This window comes from Stegostoma tigrinum, chromosome 9 (assembly GCF_030684315.1).
Source record: "Stegostoma tigrinum isolate sSteTig4 chromosome 9, sSteTig4.hap1, whole genome shotgun sequence".
Lineage (NCBI taxonomy): Eukaryota > Metazoa > Chordata > Chondrichthyes > Orectolobiformes > Stegostomatidae > Stegostoma > Stegostoma tigrinum.
The window spans coordinates 7,936,279-7,957,565 of NC_081362.1; the positions used below are offsets into that span (position 1 = coordinate 7,936,279).

The 21,287-nt window shown below is 43.4% G+C and overlaps 1 protein-coding gene across 3 annotated transcripts in view; it reads left to right on the forward strand.

Moving 5' to 3' along the window:
* The first annotated feature begins 1,713 nt into the window (after positions 1-1,713).
* Positions 1,714-21,287, forward strand: part of LOC125455001 (serine/threonine-protein kinase PAK 5) — a 193,789-nt gene continuing 174,215 nt past the window's right edge. For all 3 annotated transcript variants that reach the window (XM_048536456.2, XM_048536452.2, XM_048536451.1), the window contains exon 1: positions 1,714-1,848. The gene's annotated coding sequence lies outside the window, so the exon portion shown is untranslated. The remainder of the gene's footprint in view (positions 1,849-21,287) is intronic.

The window sequence follows — 21,287 nt, forward strand, 5'->3', positions numbered from 1 at the left end:
GGTTCTTAGCTTGATTTATATTTGTTGTCTCATTTTCTACTTGATTTTCCTTGACTTCTTTGGGCAATCCCACTTTCAAGTATCAAAATATTATGTGTCCTACTGTCTATTAGGTAAAAAGACAGCAGAGAGATAGTGCACGATCATGGCACAGTACTAAGGTTAGATAGTCCTTAGGGCTTCAGTCAACACGGCATATTGAAATGCTTTGCTGTCATGATCGTGAACAGGTTGAGAGACTCCTGAAGCATCTCATTTTGATCCTCCCATCATTAGTAACCTTTCAAATAAAGACAAATTACTGCGGATGTTGGAAATCAGAAACAAATGCAGAGAATATTCAAAAAACTCAAAGTCTGACACCATCTGTGGACAGAGAAATAGAGTTAATGTTTTGAGACTTGCAGAACTTTTTGACAGAATTGAGAAGCTGACTTAATATTTCCGTTAATGTTGATATCATTGCCTTCGGACAGACAGTTGCTTATATTCCACGAGTTGCTATCTCTGAAGCTTTTAGGTTACTACACCAGTGTCAATATGATTGTTATATAATAGTGGAAGTCTTGAGAGAGTTAACGCTGAGGAATGTCTTAAACAAAGACCAATATAATGACGTCTTGCTAAACTAGGGAGGTGGAACAACTCAGTTTCTTGAAGGAGGCAGAATTACCAGCTTCATAATAACCGAAAGAAATGTGGGTGCTGTAAATCAGGAACAAACGTTGCTGGAAAAGCTCAACAGGCTGGCAGCATCTGTGAAGAAAAAAAATCAGAGTTAATATTTCGGGTCCGGTGACTCTTCCTCGCAACTAAGACCCACCAGCTTGGTCTTCTCCATTGTGTTTGAAACAACGTTGATTGCAACGGTCTAACTTGCAACGCATGGAAAATGCACGCTAAACTTCGCCGAATTTGGGAAGTGTCTGAATGATTAAGAGCTGGTTATGGGCCACGTGAGGAAATTAGTTACGAGAAACGTTTTGCAGGTTAACAAGAACTGAAAGAGACGGTTTTTACGCCCGTATGGGTGATTGGAGCTATAAAATCCCTAGGTTTTGTGTTCCTCTGAGATGTTGCTACAAGGCGGCATGGGCATGGCCCATTGTTATGAATGAGCCACGGGCTCACCGGAGCTCCCAGGAAACATTCCATTTTCTCAGGCAATTCCGACCCCGCCCATTTCACTGGCGCCCTAGCCACGCCCCCTACCACTATGGCCCGCCCATTGCATCCAGGCACCGCCCACCGCTCGTCTTGTACCAATCCAAGACCCCCATCCTTGACCCGCCAACAACCCCCCTCAAGGAGAACGTACGCACGTGCACAACTTTCCCGCTCCCCGGGCCCAGAAGCCGCCTGTTTCCCCGCCCACAGCGCGCAGCCCGCCCCCTTGTGCCCCTCCTGTCACCGCCCACCGGTGCAACGTGTCCACCAGTCCGTCACCTGGATGGACCCCAACCTCCGCCGCCCTGCCCCGACCCTTCGCGTGTTCTCCCCGCCCCTCATTGTAGCCCCGCCCTCTACGCGTCTCATGCCCTCGTGCGGCTGGCCCCGCCTTCACCGCCAGCGTCCCGCCCTCCCCCGCCTTTGGCCCGTCCCCTCTCCTGGGTGAGACCGCCCATCGACCGGATTGCCCCACCCTCCCATCTGGTTCCCGCCCACCGCGTGCCTGGCCCCGCCCTTCCCGCTCCCCGGATGTGGCCGCCGCTCTGCCGGCAGTGGATGGGTAACATGGCGTCGTCGGTGGAGTAACAGGAGAGGGAAAGCCGGCTATCGTCACCTTAGACAGACAGATGGACACATCGTTATTTTTCTGCAGCTGTAATTGATGAAGGCTCGGACAAGGTAAGATTGATTCGCGCATTAGGGATGAGGTAAATGTCAGTGACATTGTGTCGATGATGCTTCGATCTGACGGCTAGCGATGAGAAAACGGTTGAAGCGCGCCCTGACAGCAGCTTTTTGTTTCGTTCTGAGAGAGGGCAGCGATATTAACTTTACTCCTCAGCCTCACAGACAAAGAACGCGGTGCTGAAATTAGCCTCGACGGGTATCCTTTCGGATCTGCCTCTCTGGTAGGAAACAGGTGCAACGTTGTGGAGAACCGACCATCTCTTACAAACCAGTGCCGGATTGTGTCTCTTCCCGCAGGAAATGTCAGTTTTATTTTCCCCTTACAATTTAAATGACACTTGGGATCATTCTCCCCCCGCCCCCCCAGTTCCATCACAAACAAAAGGCGCTCTCTTCGTCTCCTTCCCCTTTTCATGTCAGCGTTGTCACACGTTTGCTGCTTGGTTCGTTCTTCCACTTGAATGAATGACCATTTGAATCGAGGTTCCCCTTTCTTTGGCATTCCCTTTATCCAGTACCCTCCAGCTTTGTACATCATATTCTGTAGTACAATACTTTCACGGGTTTGAAGTGGAAAAGTTTTTTTTATCTGTCAACATTGCAAGGAAGAGCGACGTGCATAACCGTATATGAAAGTTTTCATAACAGATTAGGAAACACGTATCTCAGAAATTTGGAGGAGTATCTTCGAAGAACCTTATGGTGGTTGACTCGTCAGACAAGATGTCATTTCTTTCGAATGATCATATGGTTTCTGGAAAAGATTTGTGTTGGTTTTATTTTCTATATATGCTTCTTGCTATTGTACTGAGTACAAAGTAAAATTACGCAATTTGATATTTCCATCTGTAGTTGGTAACATTTGTATTTTAACGGAACTTTCTAATTTGGTAGTTTTTAAAATACTCATATTGCTGACTTAGCTATATTTGCTTCTTGAATGGTGGGATAAATTGCACACACTTACAAAGTAAACACATTCGGCTATTGTTCGTACTTTGAGTTTTGTCAATTGCTAATTGGTCTTTTCTGTTGAGACGTCGTTACCATCAGACTCCAGGTAATGTTCTTCAAGTCATTATGGTTTCAGATGGGATACCCCAAATCTTGTATGGAGCTTGTATGAAGAAAGACAAACTGGTTTCTTTGTAGATATCTATCTTCTACAATAAATTAACTTGAGTTTTAGACCCAGTTTAAAGAGACTTTCTTGAATATCAAAAGAGTGAGTTCATTAATGACTAGGAGAAGAAATAATAATGCAATGCGGCACACAGAGATTAGCAATAAGAAGTGAGCCCAAACAAAATGGTTTCAAAGAACAGTTAGTCTTTGAGTACTTCACGAAGCATCGGAAGTAGAACATTGCAGCCATTACAGTGGTGGTTAACGATAGCGTCTACATTGGTAATTGGATCATTTGATTTTAATGATTTTAGCTTTGCAAATTGATTTAAAATTTTCCTAGTTCTTGTTGAAAACAATACTTGTTGGCTGGCAGCACTCGGAGTGGGACAGAATATTTTCTTTCTTTACCTGTAGTGCTGGAATATTTAATGTCTTTTCTCAAAACGGTTGAAGTTCACTATTAAACCATATCCATGTGTATCCTTTAAAAGAGGAAAAATCAAATATGCCTCTGAAATAACTACATAGAGACTGCTATCCCATCACCAAGTCATTCTATATTTCGATGTGCACAGTTCATGGGCTCTGACCAGTCAGCTCACAGCCAGCCCCTTGAATAAGGAGACTCTTTGAATCTTCTGTTTATATCTGTCAGCCACCAGGACTGGCCCAGGGTTAAAAACCCTAATCAAGGATCTCGTAGTCAAGTAGACTAACCTGGCTCTCTTCCAGATTGGTCTTCCAGTTTTTGTTTTAACCGTCGTATTCGCAATCTGAGATGCTCATAGGGAGGGAATGGGAGTTCAGGTTTTTAAATTCATTCTTGGGGATGTGGGCATCACTGATGGAACTAGTTGTGCTCCTGAGATGCTGCTGGGCCTGCTGTGTTCATCCAGCCTCACATTTTATTATCTTGGATTCTCCAGCATCTGCAGTTCCCATTATCTCTAGTGATTATTGGTAGTCTCTGGCTGTCCTTGAGAAGGTGGTGGTTTGTCATCTTAAACCCCAACAATTCTGCTAAGGTGGGAATTCCAGGAATTTTGCCCAGAAACAGTTAAGGAACAGCAATAAAGATTGAAGTCAGGATGGGGTGTAGCTTGGAGAGGAATTTGCCGGTGGTGGTGTTCCATGCATTTTTATCCTGTCTTTCTAGATGGTAGTGGTAATCTAGAACCTAAAGAGCCTTGGTGAACTTCTGCAATGCATCTTTTATATGGCACACATTGCTGCTACTGAGTGTCGGTGGTTAAGGCTGTGAATGTTTGTGGATGTGGTGCTGGTCTAGCAAGCTACTTAGTCCTCGGTAGTGCCAGGCTTCCTGTGTTGTTGGAGTGCACTCATCGAGGCAAAAATTGCATCATATTCTTGACTTGTTCCTTGTAATTGGTGAACAAGCTCTGGGAGTCTGGAGGCGAATAAATTGCTATAATGTTCCGAGTCTTTGACCTGCTCTTGTCACTACACTTACATGACTAGTGCAATTCTGGTTCTGGCCAATGGTAACCACCAGGATGTTGATAGTGGAGGTTTTTGTGGTGATAATGTCATTGAATCGCAAGGCACATTGATTAGGCTCTCTCTTATTAGAGATGCTTGTTGCTTGGCAATTTTGTTATGAAAATGTTACTTGCCACTTGTCAGCCAAAACCTAGATACAGTTCTTGCTGCATTTGGACGTTGACTGCTTCAGTAGCTGAGGGAGTTGCATATTATGCTGAACATTGAGTACTCACCATCAAAAATCCCCACTTCTGATCTTATGAAAGAAGGAAGATGCTTTCTGAAGCAGCCAAAGACAGATTAGCCTAGGACACTAACTTGAGGAATATCTGCAGAGATGTACTGTAACTGAGCTGCCTAAAACCACAATCGTCATCTTTTTTGCTGGCTTTGACTCCAACCAGCTGAGGGTTTTCTTCCTGATTTCCAATAACTGTACTTTTTCTAGGGCTCTTCAATCTCTCACTTGGCCACGCTGGCCTTAATATCAAGGACAGGTAGATGCATGTCCCATCTGGAATTCAACTCTTTTGTCCATGTTTGAATTTAGGTTGTAATGATGTCAGGAGTTGATTGGTCCACGTGGAACCCAAACTGAGTGTCAGCGAGCAGGTTACCTCCAAACAAATGCTACTTGATTGTACTCAGAGATAATGGGAGCTGCAGATGTTGGAGAATCCAAGATAACAAAGTGTGAAGCTTGGTGAACACAGCAGGCCAAGCAGCATCTCAGGAGCACAAAAGCTGATGTTTCGGGCCTAGATGGGCCTGTGCTCCTAAGATGCTGCTTGGCCTGCTGTGTTCATCCAGCTTCACACTTTGTTATCTACTTGATTGTACTGTTGATGACCTCTTCTATTACTTTTTTGATGCTTGAGAGTAAACTGACGCAATGGTTGGAGTTGTCCTGCTTTGATGTCCAGTCCATGTCTGGGCAATTTACCACATTGTCACGTAGATGCCACTATTGGAACTGCATTGGGACAGCTTGGCTGTGGATGCTGCAATATTATCAGGGCTGATAGACTTTGTAGCATACAGTTCTTCTGGCTGTTTCTTGATGTCACATGGTGGGAATAGAATTTGCCAAAGGTTAGCATCTGTAATGTTGTGGACCTCTGGAGGAAACTAAGATGGATGAATCACTTGATACTTATGACAAAAAATTGTAAATACTTCAGCCTTATCTTTTGCCCTGATGTACTCAGCTCTATCGTAATTCAGAATAGGAATATTTGTGGAACCTCCCCACATCTATTCATTGTTTAATTCTCCACCACCATGCAAGGCTAGAGAACTTAGATCTGATCTTTTGGTTTTGAAATCACTGAGCCCTGCCTGTTACTCTCTGCTTCACCAGATTGGCATCTCATTTTTGTGTATGCTTAGGGCTGCTCCTGAAATAGTCGTGTTCATACATGGAACAATAAATGCTGTATTGAACAATGTAAACATTTGAAATAGCCTTTAGCGAATAAAGAATTAGGGCTCCCTCCCATTGTGTTTGTACCTATGCAATAAAGACTGCAGCGGTTAAAGAAGGCTGCCTGCTGCACCTTTTCAGTGTCAATTAGGGGCAGGCAAAAAAGGCTAGCTCATCACCTGAATTAATGAAAAAAAATCCCAATATAATACAAACTGATTTAATGCACCATGAAATCATTAGTTGATGTAATTGTTTTAATGGAGGAGCTAACCTTTACACATTGTGCACATGTTTTATTTGATTGCATGTAACTATAATATTAAGAGACTTGAATGGCATATTTTCTCATTAACTTTTTGAAAAAGAGATAAATAATGTATCATGCGTAAAATTGGAATCATGTAAAGATGGATCCATTTAATAGCCTAAAATATTTTTTAACCTGTCATGGCATCCTGACTAACCCATCAAAATTCACACAGATCTCCTGTGAGGTTTGTTCCAGTGAGTAACTTGAGTAAAGTCATCGCACTCCCAGAGGATCATAGGGCTGTTCTCTCATTAGGGAGAGACAAAGAGCAACTGAGCCATCGCAGTGAAGATCTCATTAATATAGTGATTAGTTATGCCCTACTTGTTGGGAAAGCAAAAAAATTGGGCAGGTTCTGACTTCGTATAATCCTTAAATAATCTCTGCTCATGTGGATGTTGGAAAGCGATAAGAACAGGAACGATTACTATTGCCTGTTAAATACTGTACAAGATTTCTTGGTTTCTAAAGCTGATAAGTAATTTTTTTCCAGCATCAATATGTGGGCCTCACTGGCAAGACCAACGTTTATCATCAATCCTCCAATATCATTCTGTTGATGGTTGAACTGCTTGAACATCTGCAGACAATGCTGTAAAAGTGCTACAAAAATCTTGTTAGTGAGGAAGTCCTATGATTGTCACGCAGAAATGACAGTGTATGTTCAATTGAGGTGATGTGAATTGAAGGTTATAGTGTTCTTTTGCATCTTCTATCCTTGTCTTTGAGTGATGGGGTTTGCTGATTTGGAAGGTGAGTTAGGTGGTACATCATTTGGATAGGGCAAGCTGCAGCAATGTATACTGAGTGCAAAGGGAATGGACATTTAAGTCAGTGAGATATCAATTAAAAAGGATGGTTTTGTCTTGGATGTGTCAAACTTTGAGTTGTACCCAACTAAACATGTGGATAATATTTCATCACAGTTATGAATGTACCTTGTTAGTTCATGGAATCCCTACAGTGTGGAAGCAGGCCATTCAACCCATCAAGTCCACACTGACCCTCCAAAAAGCATCCCACCCAGACCCACTCCCTACCCTGTCCCTGCATTTCCCACCCTAGACACTATGGGCAATTTAGCATGGCCAATGCAGCTAACCTGCATGGCTTTGGACTGTGGGAGGAAACTCTCACAGACACAGGGACAATGTGCAAACTCCACGCAGACAGTCACCCGAGGCTGGAATCAAACCTGGGGGTCTCTGGCACTTTGCAACAGGACTAACCGCTGAGGTACCGTGACTTCTAGGGTCTGGGAGGTGACCAACTTGCAATAGAATACCCACCTTCTTATACCTTGCCTTGTTGCTTCTTGGACTATCTGATGAATTGTGACTGGAGCTAATAGAATCATACTACACATGTTGTTTGGTCCATGGCGTCTACGCTGCTAGCTTTTGACCCATAGCCTTAAATGTAATTTCAAGTGCTTGTCTGTGTACTTTTTTTAAGGGCTGTGAGGTTTTCTGTCTCTACTACCGTCCCAGGCAGCATAATCCAGATTCCCACTACCCCTTAGGTGAAAACATTTTCCTCAAACCCCCTGTTAACCTGCTGCCCTTACCTGAAAATTAAGGACCCTCGTTATTGACCTTCAATAATGGTGAACAAGTGCTTCCTGTCTACACTAGCCATGTGCCTCATCATTTTATACACCTCAGTTAGGTTTTCCCTGAGCATTCTCCGTTCTATTTGAAAAAAAAGCCGAGGCAATCCAGCCTCTCTTCATAACTAAAATGTTCCATCACCTGTAAAGTCCTGGTACATTTCCTCTGCATCCCCCCAGTGTAATCACCTCTTTGTTATAGTAGGGTGACCAGATAGTATACAGTACTCCAGCTGCAGCCGAGTCAAAGTTTTGTACAGCTCCAACATGCCCTTATAATCTATAGATGCTGATGAAGGCAAGTGTCCAGTATTTGAAAACTCCCTATTAACTTCTCCTGCCACCTTCAGGATCTGTGGACAAGCACTCCAAAATCCCTCTGTTCCTCTGAACTTCCTAGGTTCTGCAATTCATTGACTATTCCCTTGTCTTGTTACTTCTCCCAAATACATCACCGTACACTTTGGGTTAACTTCCATCTGCCCATCTGACCAACCTGTCTACAGCCTCCATTGACCAAAGGACTTTTTCCTTGCTGTTAACTGCTCAGTCAACCACCAATGTTGTGTCAGCTTCAAATTTGCTTATCATTTCACACCCACCAAACGTTCTCATCTATATTGTTTATATACATCGCAAACAATAAGATACCAGCACTGATTCCTGGATATTGACTCTCTTCTGACAAACAGCCATCTACCTCCACCCTCTATCTCCTACCAATAAGCCAATCTTGGATCCATTTTGCCAAGTTAGTCTGGATCCCATATGCTTTTACTGTCTCTATCAATCTCACGTGCAGTTTTGTCAAAGGCTTTGCTGAAATTCATATAAACTGCATTGCCTTCATCTACACACCTGATCACCTCTTTAAAAATTCTATCAAATTTGTTAGGCATGACCTCCCTCTGACAAAGCCATGCTAATGATCCCTGATCAAATCTTGTCTCTCCAAGTGGAGATTAATTCTTTCCTTCGGAATTTTCTCCCATAGTTTCTCTACCACTAATGTGAGACTCACTGAGAATTTATTCTCAAGAGCAGGAATGCTTGCTGCAATGAAAGAGGGCTTTATTGATGTCAAACCCAGAATACTGTATACGATTTTGGTCTCCTTTTCTGGGTAGGATATTCTTGCTAAAGAGGGTTTGCGGTGAAGGTTTACCAGACTAATTCCTGTGATGACAGGACTGATATAAGTGGGAATGTTGAATTAGTTGGGATTATGTTTGCTGGAGTGCAGAAGAGCGAGAGGGGATCTTCGAGAAACCTATAAAATTCTAACAGGACTAGGCAGGTAGACGCAGGACAGATGTTCCTGATGTTGGGGGAGCCCAGAACCAGAAATCACAGTCTAAGGATATGGGGTAAACCATTTAGTAATGAGATGAGAAGAAATTTCTTCACCAGGAGAGTAGTGGACTTGTAAACTTTGGTACTACAGAAAGCAGTTGAGGTCAAAACATTGAACAAAAACAAAGTTGCTGGATAAGCTCAGCGGGTCTGGCAGCATCTGTGAAGAAAAAAAATCAGAATTAATGTTTTGTGGCCAGTCAACATCAAAATTTTGTATGGTTTCAGGAAGGAGTTGGATAAAGCACATAGATCTAAAAGGATCAAAGGATACGAAGGAAAAGCTAGCACAGGCTATCGAGTCAGATGTTCAGCAATGATCATAATGGCAGAGGAGGCGTGAAGGACTGAATTGCTGCTTCCTGCTTCTATGTTTGTGTGTCTATAATTCTCTTGTTTATCTCTACCAACCTTCTTGAAAAACATCTCAGAGGTAACGGTGGATTGTGCTTTTTGGGTATCCACTTCTTTTGAAGACTCCATATAGGTGCTCCTGTTCTGCTGGGTATAGTTCAATGCTGCTGCAATGTGTTTTGACTCATTTAAATAGTAGCCTGATGCAGTTCAGTTTGTGGGGGTTGAGCTGGTTGCTAGTGTAATTGAGTAACTAGTCCGTATGTGTGATCGTTTTAATATAATGCTAGTTTGGAGCACCACAAGTCTTCAATAGAAATGGATACCCAAATAGCACAATCTGCCGTTACCTCCAAGACAAGCCAAACAGGAAGAAACAACACGACCAGACTCACTAATCATCCTCCATACATCAAGGACATTTCAGAGGTGACCACAAGACTATTCAGACTCCTAGGTATCAGAGTAGCCCATTAACGAACAACCACTCTACTACTGACAGACGTAAAGGATCCCATATCCACAGCAAAACTGGGGTATTATGCAAAATACCATGCAAGGACTTTGAGAAACATTGTGTAGGTGAAGCTGGAAGAAAATTGACAATATGGATACATGAACACCAACTAGCCACCAAGAATCACAACCAATTCTTACTTGTCTCACTATACACGGACAATGAGTGACATGAATTCGACTGGGACAACACATCGATAATCACACAAGTCAAATGGAGACATGCCTGGGAATTCCTGGAGGCCTGGTATTCCAAACAGAAATCCATGAACAAACACATTGAATTAGATCCAGTGTACAAACCACTGAGAAACTGAACTGGAAGTATTACCAATCATCCCACTAAACTGAGGCATTTAAGTAACAAGCAGGACAGAACACCGATGTTTCACTGGAAGTGCACTGACGATATTACCTAACAGGGTGAAGAAACATTTGCAACCAAACCCACCAGCTCAGTAAGCATGTCTACACCCTCAAAGAGCACTTATTTTTAGACAGCAGACTAAAAATATGAAGAGATATTGCTTTTAGCCAACAAAACTGCGGAAGAAAACATTTGGAGTTTTAAAAATGAGTTATTTACTGGAACACGTTGTGAGTTGTGTATATACAAAATGTTGCACTGTGTGTGTGTTCAGGAAAGTTGTGCCCAGAGGTAGTCTTTTGACTGGTTTCACGGTCAGCCAGTTGTATGAATCAAGAATACTTAGCATAACAACTTCATAATTGGTTGCTACAGCCTTACATGTGGACAATAGGGCAGAAACATTAGTCTGTGAAGGGAAAGTACCTAAATCTCTCTCTCTCTTGCCTCACAGAGAAATTAGAAAAACATTGCTGGTAACTGTTCTCACTCTTTTCTGAAAACAGCTCTCTCTGCAAAACCCTACTGAAAGGGTGAAGCTTTAAACAGTAAGTGAAAAAAACGAGACTTGGCCTACCCACAAGCTTGTGTTATCGTCAGAGTTGAAAACAGGCGAAAGGAACTGAAAGAAAACAAATCATTAACCTTTGTGATCCCAACTGGTGATAAACCTGTATACTTGTGCCTATTTTTTTCCCTTCCTAACCCACAATGCTTGATTTTATATTGGTTTGTATTTGTATAGGAATTTGAAAAATAGTTAAATTTCAAAATATATTTATAAACTAGTCTTTTCTTCGTCATTCATTAAAAAATTAATTACAACAAATAGTGATTTTCTTTTTCTTCTTAAACACGGTGGACTTAACTGTTTACCTCAAGTTAAAAGAATAAGTAAATTTTAAGCAATTTGATATTTTAATCAAACATTCACATTTGTGTGGCTTCATTACCAGCGCACTACTCCAGAGGGTCATGTCATTAAATGTTGTCATAGTTGTGACATTGTTGAGATTAAGTTATTGATGAAGAAACTGAAGGTTGTTGGAATGTAGCAGAGAGAAATTTTTGTAGTCATGTCCCAGGCTGAGATAATTGGTCTTAACATTATGGTCTTGAGGGAGACCAGTACATGTTTAGACATTCTAACTCCCAGTTCATAGCTGAGATAATTATATTGGAAGGTTTCACCTATTAAAAATAAATCCCTTTACTGTACAAGAGTTAAAAGAAGTACTATAACTTAACAGAGATAATGGGAACTGCAGATGCTGGAGAATCCAAGATAACAAAGTGTGTAGCTGGATGAACACAGCAGGCCAAGCAGCATCTTAGGAGCACAGAAGCTGACATTTCGGGTCTAGGCCCAAAACGTCAGCTTTTGTGCTCCTGAGATACTGCTTGGCTTGCTGTGTTCATCCAGCTACACACTTTGTTACTACAACAACACTTTATTTGCCAAGCTTTCATATTTTAAATTCAAAGATCTCAACAGGGCATTCCCCATTCTCCTGTTATTTCTACCAAGAGTATCCCTATATTTAGAGTTTTCCTTCATAGTTCATGGGACCTTGGAATTGCTTCACTTCTCAGGACCAAACCAATATGTGCCACGGTTCTCAGGAATTCACTTAGATTTTTCATAGTGTTTCAGCTATTCCCTGAGGTTTGAAATTTCTTAGGATCACTCTGCAATTATCTATTTAGATGACTCTCTAATTCTTCCTTGACACCTTGTGACTTATCAACACTAAGCTTATGTACATGCTTCATTGCTGTTTTGCTCAGTGACTCCAATATGGTCTACACCTCCTGGCAATTTTTTTTCTCTCTCTGTTTCTTGATGTTGCTGCCAGGATTTAACTGACTGCGTCTGCGAATAATCCCACAGATTAAAAAAAAACAAAAATACCTCTCGGCAATATAGCCTGACAACCATGCGTTATGCCTGAAATGTTCCAGATTGAGATTCAAGCTAATTATTTACAATTTCCAAATCTTCCTTAAGTTTTGGAACCATATGAATAAATTATACCCTTTATGATGATGACTGTAGTCATTTTGCCTCCATCACTATTCTACCACTTCCAACTCTGATCTTATTAAACAATGTTAACTACCTATTGAATGACAGTTTTGCTGTCAGGTTTGTCGCTAGGGCTTTTCATTCATTTTACATTTAACAATCTATACCAAAACTAAAATTTCAAGTCTAAATCGTATAAATCATGATATTAGACATTTTCACAATAATACCCAACTTTTGTCAAGGTATGATTCCATTCATGGAAGAATGTTCCTGCTGATCCTGATTAAGTTTATTTTTTATTTGCATTGTAGAGAAAGTGGAGAAGATGCAAAAACAAAAATTCACAAGAATATTACCAGAACTGGAAGTTTAACTTACCTAAAAGCTGAAGAGGCTGGAAATCTTTTACCAACAAGATAATAGGATGAGGGTGTTACAATAAAGAATTTCTGTTTTTTTTGTAAGGGTAGATGAAAATGTTTTTCACTGATGAAAGAGTTTAAAACTGAGAGATCATAAGTGTTAGATAGTCATTAATAAATCCAGGAGGGAAGTCAAGCATAAACTCTGCCCAAATACTGGTAAGAATGTAGAACTTGCCAATGTGGGGAGTAATCAAGACCAGTACTATAAATAACATTTAATGGGAGGCTTGATTAAAAATTTGAGGGAGAAAGGAGCAGAGAGTTATGTTGATTTGGTTAGGGGAAGAAAGGTGGAAAAAGTTGGCATGGACCAGTACATAGTTATGTTATATACTCAGGAACCACCTTTCTTAAAAAAAAGACCTGTAATTTAAAAATAATCTTTTCCATGTCTGAAAGTGATTTTTCCCCTTCATGTTACAGCATTTTAGTCCAATGATTGGTTTGTAACAAAAAGTCCCAATTTGAGAAGAATGCCAGTTGTAACTCGCTGAGCTGTAACAATTGCAATACATATTTTGTCCATTGGTAGCACTGCAGCATTCCTCTCAGTTGTTCAAAAGTATTTTCTAATTGTCAGATTGTGTTTTTCAGTTAACAAAACATATTGCTTGTCTTCTGTGTGTACCTCTGTGAAACATACAATTTATTTTTTGGAAGTGGTCACGAGTTCTGATGGTTGCTGTTGCAGAAATAAATAAATAGAAGCCTTCCCCGACCAAGATAATAAAATGTGAGGCTGGATGAACACAGCAGGCCAAGCAGCATCTCAGGAGCATAAAAGCTGACGTTTCGGGCCTAGACCCTTCATCAGAGAGGGGGATGGGGAGAGGGAACTGGAATAAATAGGGAGAGAGGGGGAGGCGGACCGAAGATGGAGAGTAAAGAAGATAGGTGGAGAGAGTGTAGGTGGGGAGGTAGGGAGGGGATAGGTCAGTCCAGGGAAGACGGACAGGTCAAGGAGGTGGGATGAGGTTAGTAGGTAGCTGGGGGTGCGGCTTGGGGTGGGAGGAAGGGATGGGTGAGAGGAAGAACAAGTTAGGGAGGCAGAGACAGGTTGGACTGGTTTTGGGATGCAGTGGGTGGGGGGGAAGAGCTGGGCTGGTTGTGTGGTGCAGTGGGGGGAGGGGACGAACTGGGCTGGTTTAGGGATGCAGTAGGGGAAGGGGAGATTTTGAAACTGGTGAAGTCCACATTGATACCATATGGCTGCAGCGTTCCCAGGCGGAATATGAGTTGCTGTTCCTGCAACCTTCGGGCGGCATCATTGTGGCACTGCAGGAGGCCCATGATGGGCATGTCATCTAGAGAATGGGAGGGGGAGTGGAAATGGTTTGCGACTGGGAGGTGCAGTTGTTTGTTGCGAAGGTGTTCTGCAAAGCGGTCCCCAAGCCTCCGCTTGGTTTCCCCAATGTAGAGGAAGCTGCACCGGGTACAGAACGAGGGGGATCCTCTTGGGGCGGTTGTGGTGGGGGCGCCACAACCGCCCCAAGAGGATCCCCCTCGTTCTCACACACCACCCTACCAACCTCCGGATACAACACATCATCCTCCAACACTTCCGCCATTTACAATCCGACCCCACCATCCAAGACATTTTTCCATCCCCTCCCCTGTCAGCTTTCCGGAGAGACCACTCTCTCCGTGACTCCCTTGTTCGCTCCACACTGCCCTCCAACCCCACCACACCCGGCACCTTCCCCTGCAACCGCAGGAAATGCTACACCTGTCCCCACACCTCCTCCCTCACCCCCATCCCAGGCCCCAAGATGACATTCCACATTAAGCAGAGGTTCACCTGCACATCTGCCAATGTGGTATACTGCATCCACTACCCGGTGCGGCTTCCTCTACATTGGGGAAACCAAGCGGAGGCTTGGGGACCGCTTTGCAGAACACCTCCGCTCAGTTCGCAACAAACAACTGCACCTCCCAGTCGCAAACCATTTCCACTCCCCCTCCCATTCTCTAGATGACATGTCCATCATGGGCCTCCTGCAGTGCCACAATGATGCCACCCGAAGGTTGCAGGAACAGCAACTCATATTCCGCCTGGGAACGCTGCAGCCATATGGTATCAATGTGGACTTCACCAGTTTCAAAATCTCCCCTTCCCCTACTGCATCCCTAAACCAGCCCAGCTCTTCCCCCCCCCCACCCACTGCATCCCAAAACCAGTCCAACCTGTCTCTGCCTCCCTAACCTGTTCTTCCTCTCACCCATCCCTTCCTCGCACCCCCAGCTACCTACTAACCTCATCCCACCTCCTTGACCTGTCCGTCTTCCCTGGACTGACCTATCCCCTCCCTACCTCCCCACCTACACTCTCTCCACCTATCTTCTTTACTCTCCATCTTCGGTCCACCTCCCCCTCTCTCCCTATTTATTCCAGTTCCCTCTCCCCATCCCCCTCTCTGATGAAGGGTCTAGGCCCGAAACGTCAGCTTTTATGCTCCTGAGATGCTGCTTGGCCTGCTGTGTTCATCCAGCCTCACATTTTATTATCTTGGAATTCTCCAGCATCTGCAGTTCCTATTATCTCTGCCTTCCCCGACCAGCTGGCCCTGCTTCAAAAATTTGTTAAAAGATCCTTGCCTGGACTTCTGCAGAAATGTGAAGCTTTTTTAAAAATTAATTCTTGTATCAAAACGGAAAGACCATATGACTGGAGCAGAAATTAGGCCATTCAGCCCAGGGGGTCTGCTCCACCATTCCATCATAGCTGATAAGTTTTTTTTTTTCAGCCCCATTCTCCTGCTTCCCCACCCCAGAACCCTTGATTCTCCTTGACAATCAAGAACCTATCTATCTCTGTCTTAAATATGTTCAATGACTCGGCCTCCACAGTCATCTGTGGTAGTGAATTCCGTAGATTCGCCATTCTCTGACTGAAGAAGTTTGTACTTATTTACAATCTTAAAAAGTAGTCCCTTTACTCTAAGGCTGTGCCCTCTGGTCCTAGGCTCTCCTACCAACGGAAACATCTTCCCAATAATACTCTGTCCAAGACATTCAGTATTCTATAAATTTCATTTAGATCCCCTCTCATCCTTCTAAACCCCATTGAGTATCGACCCAGAGTCTTCAAATGTTCACCCTGTGTTAAGCTTTCCATTCCTGGGACCATTCTCTTGAAAATCCTCTGAAGCCACTCTAGGGCCAATACATCTTCCCTGAGATATGGGGCCAAAAACTGCACACAACACTCCAAATGTGGCCTGATCAGAGCCTTTTAGAACCTCAGAAGTACATCCCTGCTTTTATATTCAAGTCATCTCAAAATAAATGCCAAAAGTTGCACTTGCCTTCCTAACTACTGACTCAACCTATAAGTTTACCTTGAGACAATCTGGACTAGAACTCCCAAGTCTCTTTGTACTTCCGAATTTTCACCTATTTAGAAAATAATCCATGTTTCAATTCTTTTTACCAAAGTACATGACCTCACACTTTCCCACATTGTACTGCATCTGCCACCTCTTTGCCCATTCTCTTAACCTGTCCATATCCTTCTGCAGCCTCCCCACCTCCTCAATACTACCTGTCCCTCTACCCATCTTTGTATCATCTGCAAACTTAGCTAGAATGCTCTCAGTTCCTTCATCTAGATCATTAATGTACAAAGTGAAAAGTTGTGGTCCCAACACTGACCCTTGTAGAATACCACTTGTAACCAGCTGCCATCCTGAGAAAGACCCTTTTAACCCCACTCTCTGCTTTCTGCCAAAGAGCCAATCTTCTATCCAAGCTAGTACCTGGCCTGTATCTTACTCAGTAGCCATCTTTGCACCTTGACAAAGGCCTTCTTGAAGTCCAGGTAGATAACATCTTTTGGGTCTCCTTGGTCTAAGCTGCTTGTTACTTCTTCAGAATTTTAACAGATTTACCAAGCATGACCTCCTCTTGATGAACCCATGCTCACTTTGCTCTATTTTACCAGCGACTTCCAAGTATTCAGAAATCTCATCCTTCACAATGGACTTTAAAATTTTACCCACGGCCAAGGTTAGGCTAATTGGCCTGTAATTTTCAGTTTTTTGCCTTATTCCCTTTTTAAATAGGGGTGTCATGTTCGTTATTTTCCAATCCTCTGAGACCCTCCTGACTCAAGCAATTCCTGAAAGATCACCACTAACACCTCCACTATCTCTTAGCTATCTCCTTAAGAACTCTGGGTTGTAGTCCATCTGGTCCTGGTGATTTATCCACTTTCAGACCATTCAATTTTTCCAGCACCTTTTCCTTGGTGGTAGCCATCATACTGAGTTCTATCCCCTCTCTTGAATTTTTGGGATATTACTTGGGTTGTCCACTGTGGAGACTGATGCAAAGTAATTATTCAGTTCCTCAGCCATTTCCTTGTTCCCAACAATTGTCTGTCCAGTGTCATTTTCCAGCAGTCCAGTATCCACTTTTGCCTCTCTTTTGCCCTTTATATATCTAAAGAAACTCTTACAGTCCTCTGTTATATTGCTGGCTAGCTTACCCTCATATTTAACCTTTGCCCTCCATTTTTTTTGTTGCCCTCTGTTGGCCTTTATAAGTTTCCCACTGCCCTTTGCCACATTATGTGCTTTCTCTTTTGCTTTTATACTATCCCTGACTTCCCTAGTGAGCCATGGTTGCCTCATCTTCCCTGTACCATGCTCTTTTCCCTAGGGATGGATTTTTGCTGTGTCTCCTGAATTATTCCTAGAAAATTCTGCCATTGCTGCTCCACTGTATTTTCCGCTAGGCTCCTTTCCCAGTCAATTCTGCCCATCTCCTCCCTCATGCCTCTGTAGTTGCACTTATTCAGCTGTAATACCATTACCTCTGATTCTATCTTCTCCCTCTCAAATTGCAGAGTAAGTTCAATCATATTACAATCACTGCCTCCTAAGGGTTCCTTCACCTTAAACTCCTTTACCAAGTCTGTCTCATTGCACAACACTAAATCCAGTATTGCCTGTTCCCTAGTGGGCTCCACCACAAGCTGCTCCAAAAAGCCATTCCACCAAATCCGTTTCTTGCAAACCTCTACCAGTCTGATTTTCCCAGCCCTCCTGCATATTGAAATTCCCCATGATCACCATGACTTTGCCTTTCTTGCGCACCTTTTCTATCTCCTGATGTGTCTTGTGCCCCAGCTCCTGACTACTATTTGGAGGTCTGTATGCACATAGAATATGTAATTCCAACTACAGTGTTCTTTTTTACCTCTGCGATTCCTTAGCTCTACCCACACAGATTCCATATCATCTGACCCCACTTTATTTCTTACTATTGATTTAATTTCATTTCTTACAAATAAAGCAACCTACCCCCTCTCCCCACCTGCTTATCCTTTTGAAAGAATTTATATCCTTAGATATTCAGGTCCCAATCCTGATCTTCTAGCAGCCATGTCTCCATGATGTCCACTTTGTCATATCTGCCAATTTCGATCTGCACCACAAGCTCATTTACCTTCTTTCCTATACTGTGTGCATTCAGATATGACACCTTCAGTCCTGCATTAACCGTTCCTCTTCTCAGTATCATTCGTTTATCTAGTGTGCTTGAAGTTTGATTCCTCACCCTTTCCAGACACACTGTCCTATCTGTGTCTGTGCTGGAGATTTTAATAGGTTCTTCTGAGTTCTTCTTTTCCTTTTTTTTTAAAACAGTTTTCCACGTACCCACATAGACGTTAACCTTTGTTCCCAACCAGGGGAAGTTTTACTCTTTGCTTTCTCCCCCCCCCCCCGCCCACTTTCTAGTTTAAAGACCTGTTGACCAGCCTATTTACCATTTTCGCTAGAACATTAACCCCCCAGCTCAGTTCAGGTGGAGACCATCCTAGCGGTGCCAATCCCTCCTGTTCCAATACTGATGCCAGTGCCCCATGAAAAGAATCCCTCTTTCCTGCACCACTGTTTTTAGCCATGTGTTCACTTCCCTTATTCTCGTGTCCCTATGCCAATTTGTACCTGGCTCGGGCAGTAATCCAGAGATATAACCCTTGAGGACCTGCTGTTCAATTTTGTTCCTAGCTCCTGATAATCCCTGAACAAGCCCTCTTTCCTAGTCTTACCTATGTTGTTTGTACCGTTGTGGACCACAACAACTGGATCCTTCCCCTCCCTCTCCAATATCCTATCAAGCCAGTCAGAGATATCCCTTACCATGGCACTGGACAGTCGACACATCATGTGGGACTCTCGATCCTGCTTACAAAGGATATAATCTACTCTCCTGATAATAGAATCGCATACAACTACCACTTGTCTTTTGCGTTCCCCTCCCACTGTTGAATGGCTTCCTGTGCCACAGTGCAGTGGTCAGTTGGCTCATCCTCCCCTCAGCTCTCTTCCTCATCCACACACGGAAAAAATACCTCGTACCTGTTGGACAAGGTCAAGAGCTGAGGCTCCTCTGTTCCTGAATGTAGGATCCCTCTCTCTGCCTCACTTACTGTCACCTCCTGCTGTCCCTGGCCACTGACTAAATTTGAAGTACCTAATCTACGAGGTGTGACTGCCTCCTGAAACACAGCGTCCAGGTACTTCTTCCCCTTCCAGATGTGCCGCAGTGTTTGAAGTTCAGATTCCAGCTCATCAACTCTGACCTGAAGTTCCTTAAGCAAGCATCACTTGCTGCATATGTGGTCACCACCAGTTGCATTAGGATCAGCCAGCACCCACATCACACAGCTACGACACATCATCTGTTCAGCCATTTCTACTTAATTACTTTATGGAGTTAACTAAATTTATTGATAATTCTTTGTTGTGGTCTTTTTCAAATTTAGTGCCGATTTCCTACCAGCAAATTGGATCTCAGCCTCCCTGTGACATCAGTCCAGTTTTTTCTCGCAGCTACAATGTGCCCCAAACTCCGCTAGATTTATACTCTCTCCGCTGCTTCTGATTCTTGTGGCATGGAGGGAGTCTTGCTGAGATTCTCCTGCTGTTGGGGACTACACCTAAGCAAATCTTTGCCCTAACCGCCAATCAGTGTTGTCACTACTGTCTGTTGGATCTCTTGCTGCTTTGCTTGAGAACACATCAAACCTTGTTTCATGCAGCTTAATATTGTCCTTTGCTTGGTGCCAAACTTTACAATGCCCCAATATTTTGGAATATTTTACAACATGAAAATGCAAATTGTTAATGCTCAAATGAAAGAAACAAATGCCTCCCATTTTTGGAAAAAAAAGGCATTCCACAATTCCGGGAATTTTTTTTTGTCTGCTTGAATTTTATATCACAATGGTCCTTTTGGCCACATTATCCCCTCTAAGTCACAAACTTGTGGATTCAATTCCTACGCCAAGACTTGAAAATAGCCTGGACCGACATTGGAGTACTTGAACTACACCATCATAAGTGACATTTCAGATGAGACATACAGGCTGTTTGTCCTTATGGGTGAACAATTGATGTTATTTAAGGAGGAGCATGATTTTATTCCCAATGTTGTGAGCAGTACTGAACTCCGAAAGGCATTACTTAAAAATATTTGGCCATTATCTCATTGTGGGAATGGCGTAGCAATAATCATCAATGATTTTTGATTTACATATAGATTGAGTGTATCAGATTGGCAACATAGCCTGGAAGATGGGTTCTTGGCAGGTTCTCAGGACAATTTCTAAACATTTAGATCCAACTAGAGAACAGGCTTTTCGATATTAGGTCATGTGCAATGAGACAGGATTAATTAGCTTCATAGTAAAGGCAAGGGGATCATAACATTGTCCAGTGATAATGGGAACTGCAGATGCTGGAGAATCCAAGACAATAAAATGTGAGGCTGGATGAACACAGCAGGCCCAGCAGCATCTCAGGAGCACAGAAGCTGATGTTTCGGGCCTAGACCCTTCATCAGAGATGGGGATGGGGTGAGGGTTCTGGAATAAATAGGGAGAGAGGGGGAGGCGGACCGAAGATGGAGAGGAAAAGAAGATAGGTGGGGAGGAGAGTATAGGTGGGGAGGGGATAGGTCAGTCCAGGGAAGACAGACAGGTCAAGGAGTTGGGATGAGGTTAGTAGGTAGGAGATGGAGGTGCGGCTTGGGGTGGGAGGAAGGGATGGGTGAGAGGAAGAACAGGTTAGGGAAGCAGAGACAGGTTGGACTGGTTTTGGGGGAAGGGGAGATTTGGAAGCTGGTGAAGTCCACATGTGGACTTCACCAGCTTCAACCTTGCAGCCCAATGGTATCAATGTGGACTTCACCAGCTTCCAAATCTCCCCTCCCCCCACCGCATCCCAAAACCAGCCCAGTTTGTCCCCTCCCCCCACTGCACCACACAACCAGCACAGCTCTTCCCCTCCACCCACTGCATCCCAAAACCAGTCCAACCTGTCTCTGCTTCCCTAACCTGTTCTTCTTCTCACCCCTCCCTTCCTCCCACACCAAGCCGCACCTCCACCTCCTACCTACTAAC